The sequence below is a fragment of the Heterocephalus glaber genome, unplaced genomic scaffold, assembly GCF_053883595.1.
Source record: "Heterocephalus glaber isolate CG9 unplaced genomic scaffold, H.glaber_assembly_v1.0 deba00001773, whole genome shotgun sequence".
NCBI classification, from domain to species: Eukaryota; Metazoa; Chordata; class Mammalia; order Rodentia; family Bathyergidae; genus Heterocephalus; species Heterocephalus glaber.
In genome coordinates, this window is record NW_028258463.1 from 4,789,090 (window position 1) to 4,796,533 (window position 7,444).

General features: G+C 36.5%; 1 non-coding gene across 1 annotated transcript; it reads right to left on the bottom strand.

The window, feature by feature from the left end:
• Nucleotides 1–6,908: 6,908 nt before the first annotated feature.
• LOC147821015 (U6 spliceosomal RNA) lies at nucleotides 6,909–7,018 on the bottom strand. The gene has a single exon (XR_015447837.1). It is a non-coding gene; the product is annotated as a U6 spliceosomal RNA (small nuclear RNA).
• Nucleotides 7,019–7,444: the final 426 nt, after the last annotated feature.

Genomic DNA, 7,444 nt, shown 5'->3' on the forward strand with positions numbered 1-7,444 from the left:
CCATCAGAAAATAAGAATGATAGAAATATTTTCCTAGTATGTTTACTGTGAGGATCAAATAGCATGATCCTAGTTCAACACTAGATGAATATTATCAGTTTCTTTGACTTCAGCTTTTCCCTCCTTTTTCCATCAAAGATCATGAAGATCACAGGCAGTCAATACAACTTCCTTTGTATCCAGATAATGGCTAGATTCAGGTTCTGAGAAATGTGTGTCTGAACGTGGTTACTATGCTCTCTTCCAAAATGATCACAGAGGAGCCAATGTTAAATTTAACATTATCTAGTTTAAGATAGCAGATTGAGGGTATTTGTTTCCTTCTTATTCTAAAATCACATTGACAAAGGTAAAAATTTGAAAAAACGTTATAGCTCCTGATAGTGTAAGAGATCATTGTACTATAAATTTTCAGAAAAATCAGAGATCAGGAAAATTAAATTTATGAAAATTTTAGAGTAAAGACAAAATTCAAGATAAAATAAATACAGAAGAAAGATATGAGAAAAATGAACAATGAAGAAATGTCAAGTTCAGGGGCAAGTACAGGTTCCAGAGTAGGCAACTGAATATCTTTACTTTAAAGAACACGTACAAATACTTCTTCCCACTTAAATTCCTTTGAAGAGTTTGGTGTTTGGGGAACTACATCTTGAAGAGAATGTCTTTTGTGGGAACCAGGATACATTTTCTGTATTGACTCAAAATCCTAAGGAGATTGAGGAAAGCAAGGTGAGAAGAAAACTTTCATTATATAAACTTTCTAAAAGCTTCTGATTCTCTGTTTAGATTTCTTCTTTCTGAATCAGATGGAAGTGGATTGAAGTATGCACTTTGTTATTTAACAATGCGTTCAGCTGGCAGGTTCCTCCACTCTGATAAGCCTCAGTTTCTGCTAGGTGAAATCATGATGCTAATACCTACCCATTAGAGAAATCAGACAAATCACACAAGATTCTATATGTAAGATGCCTGTCATATTTGATCTTCAATACATGTGATTTATTTTTGTTAGAGCCTATTCTTGGGAAGATTTGAAACACACTAAAATAATTTTCTATCTCAGCAATACTTTGCTGTGACATTAAGGTAGCTGGTAACACTGGGAAACAGTTTTTTTATCATTGATTCCACTACTTTTCAGAAATGGTTTCTTGATCCCTGCCTCTCTTTCTTATCAAATAAACAAGTACACTCATCCTTTGACCATCCATTCTTTTCCTAAACTACAGTCTATATTTTAGATCAATATTCTTTCATACATAGGTCTTTATTATTAGCTCAAAAATATCTTCAACTATATGTGGACAAAAAGTATGTGTGTTTTTAGGTGAATCAAAGTTGTCATGGAGGGAAAGGAGAACATAAAGAGACGTTGGAGCAGGAGAATGCTAATGGAAAGTAGAAACAACTCAATGCTTTTAAAAAGCCAGAAGAACAAAACGGGATTTTTCCCTATGAAGGAAAATCTCCATTTGCCTTTTGAAATGATACTTCTCCGGGGTGACAGGGACACTCAGAAGTCCTCACCATAGCAGCATAGCAAACTGGTCTTCTAATGCTAGAGAAGAGGCACCACATTTTAAATCACAGCCATCTAAATACTAAAATATAACTCCCACTTCTATCCTGCCTAGCTCTGGCCCTCCTGGGAGTTGGTAATGATATTTTAAGAAATGGATTTTTGTATACAGTCCTTGCATATTTGTTGAATGCATTATGTACTTGAAAGAAAAATTCTTAATGTATATGGAAAAGACCAAATTTTGCAATTTAAGTCTGATTTAGAATTCAATGTACTTTTGCCTTTTTTTCCAACTCAAAATTTGTGAAATTATTGGCTCAATATGATAAAAATATATTCAGACTTCCTATATCTGATGCATCAGGAAAAATAATAAGAAAAGTAAAATTGAATCACTCCAAACTAAGGAAATAAGATATTATTTAATTTTATTTAATCTTTGAAAGCACTGTGTATGCAAAGTTTAACACAGTTTTATAGCTCATCAGAGAAAGATTAAAATAAATGTTGTATTTATATAGTATATAGTTCCCTTTAATAATATTGGGAATATAAATATATAGGCCTATTCTGAGTCTTAATTTAATTTATCAATTCTTTCTTCAAGCTTTAATTGAGCACAGATTTTTTTTTTTTTGTAGTATTGGTGATTGAATTCAGGGCCTCAGGCATGTTAACTAAACACTTTACCACTGAGCAAGACTGAGACTTTTTTATTTTACTTTATTTTTTATTCTGAGACAGATTCTAGCTAAGTAAGTCATCCATGCTGGTCTCAAATTTGTGATCCTCCTGCATCAGCCTCCTGAGTTGCAGTAAATAAAGATCTTAATCTATTTCTCTCTGTAGTATTGTTGGTATCAACTTGACACAGGCATTGATTATCACTGCCCTCATCTGAAAGATAACTGTTGGTATAATAGACATCAAAGAAATCAAGGCAGACAAAGGTGCTAAAAACACTGGTGGAAATGGAGAAAATACAGAGTCATTCATTCTTTCAGGATCTCTGGTTGTAAACTCCATGAAGGCCAAGATAAACATTATCTTTTTAATAAAAGCATTCCCCTGCATTTAGCATGGTGTTCACTTACCACCATTTAAATGTGGTAATTAAATAATTAAATAGATCAAGTACTTGTTCAACAGATGAAATGAATAATTAACAAAGAACAATTGCTCATAATTAGTCCACTACAGTAGCTGTCACAGAAGAGTACATCTACCCAATGACTATTGAAAGGCTTCTTGATACCTTGGAAAGGTCAGCATTCAATTTGCATGTCATTAATTTGATTATCTCTCCTCACAGGAAGGAATGTTGAAAGTGTAGATTGTTCTTTAGTGTGTAATGAGGGATCAGAGAACTGGAGTTTAGACTCCTTTTAAACCTTCCTTAAAAAAACATTATCAGAGCCTTTCTGAACCTAGCATTCTCCTCACAATCACCCTCACTTTTATGGCACCTTTTAAATTGATGCCATCCAATCACAACTATCCAATCATAATGATGATACAGCTGAATAAAGACCACCATTAACATAGCCCTTGTCAAGCAGTGAGCTCTGTGATTTATAGGTATTGTTATAACCTGCAGCCAACAGAGGAGGTAGAAACAATCATTGCTCTTGTTTTTCAGGCTGAAAACTGAGAATCCAAGATGTTCAGAGACTTGCACTAAATTAATGGAGTCACTGAGATTTGTAACTCAGGCTATACGCTACAGGAGGACCAGCTCTTCTTTAGTTCCAGGATAGAAATACTGACAAATTCATCATTAAATCTTAATTTTGTGGCTCTGACTCATTCTATTTGATCTTTTCGGAGTTTTGGGTTGTTTGTTTTTTTTTTTCTTTAATCACTACAATAATCTATATGGTACTATTTGACTCCTACTTTATGTATAACGAAATTAGGGATAAAGAGTTTAAATTACATGATCAGGAGCACAAAATGAAGGAGACATAAGAACAGATTCAAATAAAGTATACTGGATTCCAAATTTCAGGCTCTTTCCACATCCTTTTCACTGGTGATGATTGCCTCTATTAATGCTATCATGTGGTGAATCTGACAGATTCCAGGCTCTGGCATATGGCAGGCAAAGAATTACAAAGTATACACTCTACAGTGAAAGAAAAGCAGTGGCGTTTATTGAAGATCATGAGCAGAGAAAGGGTGCCTAGGTGATAGAAAGGCACACAGCACCCCACGCAGACAAATCAGACTTTCGTGCTCAAGAGCAAGAGAAAGAGTATACATTTTTGTCTGGGATTACAGAGAATGGTCCTATGGTGTCACCTCAGTCCCCATTGTTCCACCTGTACTGTTATTATACAAATTCCTTGGTTTTATACTGCCACTTTCCCATTCATTAGAAATTATATTTCATATATCTTCTTGCATTGTACAAGTTAAGGTAGGTTATTTGTCAGTAACAAGCTCATCAAAGAAGCTAACTTATGTTTCTTACTTGAGCTTTTTTCTTTTTCACATTACATAGGCAATCTGGTTCTAATGGAGTGCAGGTAGACATCAGCTTCCAGTAGTTCCCCAAGCACATCAGCCGATGGAACTGTCCATCCTTGGAAATGTTGCTGGTCACCATGACAGAAGAAGAAAATACCTGTGAATCTTAAACCTAGCCCATCATTAGCCACATGGCCCCTTCTCTTGTCAAAAGGTCTTGGGATGTACAGGAATACTTGGAGTGTGGTTCTTCCGCTAACCAAAACTCTCTATACTTTCCTTTTCCACATCTAAAACAGAGTCTCCTTTGAACAGAGAGTCCCCAACAATCCTCCCGAGTCGCATCACCTCAAAACCTAGGTTGTCTGGGGAAGTTCAGCAGCCTCTGTCTCATACTTAGTTAAAATTCTTCTTGGTGTAAGGCCAGGAATTTAGCCCAGTGGTTCCAGCACCTGCTTCACAAGCTTGAGATCCCAAGTTTGATCCCCAGTACCAAAAAAAAAAATTATTCTTGGTGTGAAAAATTACTAATTAAATATATAAGAAATCTTCACTGTCCTTCAGTCTTCAATACAGGGCATTGAATAACCACAGTAAGTGATCAAAAGTTCAATCAGGCAGTTATCATAGTTTCCACTCTGTGATGTCACTGGGCATGACACCACAAAAATCAACAAGCCTGGGATATGAGGAACAGTTGTGATTTGGCCCTGATTATTTCTTGGAAGATTGCCACCTTCATAGCTCTTGCTCACTGGTTCATTATCACCCTTGCCGTATGCAAAATTAACTGTTGAGATAACTTATTGTCTCCCCAATAGAAGTTGTGGTCCAAAATGTGCTACTTCAGGCTCTTGGTTTCTTTGTCACTGTCTCAAAAACTTAGTAGACTTTGTATTAATTTGCTTCCTGTCATTTCCAAGGGCAAGTAATCATTACTGACACTCCTCCCAAAACACCTAGTTCTTTTAAAAAGTTGGTCCTGATGTTTATTGTAATTTTTTTTGCAGTCATAACACCAAAATGTCTGTGCTTTGTTAATGGTGAGGATAGTGACCCTTTCTGAAGTAAGAAATAGACTTCATATAACCTTTGCCCTGAGGTAATTAATTGGTATTCTTTCCTGGACAACATCCCTTGAATTCCATCCTTGTCACCTGGTACTCTATTCCTTGAAAGATTTTAACAACTGCTTTGAATGCCACATCCTTATTGTAATCTTGTGGAGAGTCACTATTGTCATTCAAATGTAGTTTTTTCAAGATTGCCAGGTTATGTTTTTCTGCTATTTTTCCATTTCCTCCCATTCTTGCTCAGAAACTTCCATGGGTTTATCTTCTTCTCTCTCTATAATCCCAAACTAATCTCTCTTTCCCTAGTCCCCAACTAAACTACAGAAAAGAGCCACAAATCCACACTACTACCATTTTGCATTTAACTCTCCCCTCAGAGGTGTGATTCATCAAATAAGATCTCTCCTTCAAAGTTGCTGCAGAGGACAGTTTTGCCAAATAATTTGCTATTACATAACAAGGATTGCTATTTTGCTAGTACTTTTCCCTGGCATTCTGTCCCTCTACCAACGCTGTGACCACGACACAACATTAATATTAATTTTATGATTAATCAAGGCAAGCTAGATGCACTTTGTTACCAATTAGGTTCTAAATGCCAGTATCTTAATGGAGCAAGTGTTTATTTCCTCTACACATTACATACCTGACACAGTCTGAGACTGGAGGGGGAAGGCTCCCTATGGTCTCCCAGGGATCCAAACTGGGGAAAGCTGTGCCTTCTGCAATCCAACTTGCCACTGCTTTTGGAAAAGAGAAGTCTGACACTCACACTGCTCTTCTAGGCTTTAGCCTGAAAGTACTGCATGCCACTTTAGCTCAGAACAAGTTGTGCATATCTTCTTAACTGCATGAGTGTTAGAAAACACAAAATATTTGATAAGCATACCTCCTCTTGTCCCATGCACTTCCAAAAATCCAAAGACAGACCTAAACCCTGAAACCTCCTCCTCAGAACTCAGTGTCCACAAGAAAAATAGGATCTCTAGACATCTTCACTATCAACTCACAAATTGGCTTTCAAAATTTGCTCCCAGTCCTGTGTTTAGAATGGACTTGATTTTTCTTGCATTGAAAAATGCCTCAATAAAAATGAATGGTTTTGCCTATACTGTAAATGTAGTTTAGGTTCATTTGACTAAACCTTGAGTATATCCTCAGACATTTTGAAGAATTTCCTCCTTTTAATGCTGCTATATTTACCGACATTTCCACCCCCTGGGAATCTGGTTCTCTTGTTTATTAGAGCCTCTAAAATGAGAGTTTGCCACCTGATTAATTTTAATAGTTTAGCCAGAAACCTGTGGATAATGTATATTGGCTGCCAAGCTTGAAATAAATTTTGTTGGCTGTGCTGCAAAGATTTTGGCGGAAATAAAGTCTGCCCTTTGCTAAAGAAGCACAGAGGAGCTGAAGGGATGGAATTTCAAAAGCAAGTGTGAAGCAAAAGATGGTTTTGTCTTTCTTTGTGACTTCCCACTGCTGTGGGGATCTGATAAACCCATTCAGCAATTCTGTTTTAGACCTCATATGTTTTATTTTAGCATTATAGTTCAGGAAGAAATGTAAGCCTTTTGTGAAGAGCTGGATCTGATTCAAAGTCAGAAAGACTTCAGAGGCAGCTTGGTGAGGCCAGCTGTCAGTTGTGTTTTTTAAAGAAATCTGGACGACTAAAAGGTTGCTGAAGACACCAGGAGTTTCCCACAGGGGACTTGTATTGGGAGAAGCTCGCTGTGGGGACATTTATCCACATCCTATAGCTTTTTTGTTGTTGTTTATCAGTTGTTAAAATTTTACTATATTTGCTTTCTCTTTAATATACAATTTTTAATGACAGTTTTAAAAATACGGAACGCTTCACAAATTTGCGTGTTATCCTTGCGCAGGGGCCATGCTAATCTTCTCCGTATGGTTCCAATTTTAGCATATGCGCTGCTGAAGAAGTGAGCACTCACATCGTATAGCTTTGTGCAATGCTATTTTTTCAAGACTTGCTGCAGAACTTGTACAAGTATAAGACAAAAACGGTGGGGCTCTTGTTCCAAAAATCAGAGGGAAAGTGTCATTAGAAGTATTAAAATATAAAGCATTTTCTTTCCTTTTGTGGGCTCCCTCTCATATGTTGTCATGGTATCTTGTATTTGCTATTTAATCCTAAGAAAAGAAAAAAATAAAAATTTAAACGTGGATCTTATCATCCATGTTTATCTTATGCAATGTTATTTCCAAATACAAATGCCTGAGCATTTAATGTGCCTGCTGAATCAATGAAATGATCCAATTCTCATTTTATAACTGTCTCCAGATAACTCCCAGAGATGGCGGAAGAGAAAAACACAAACCAGAATAAGGGCGCTTAGAAGATAGAAAAGCGGAT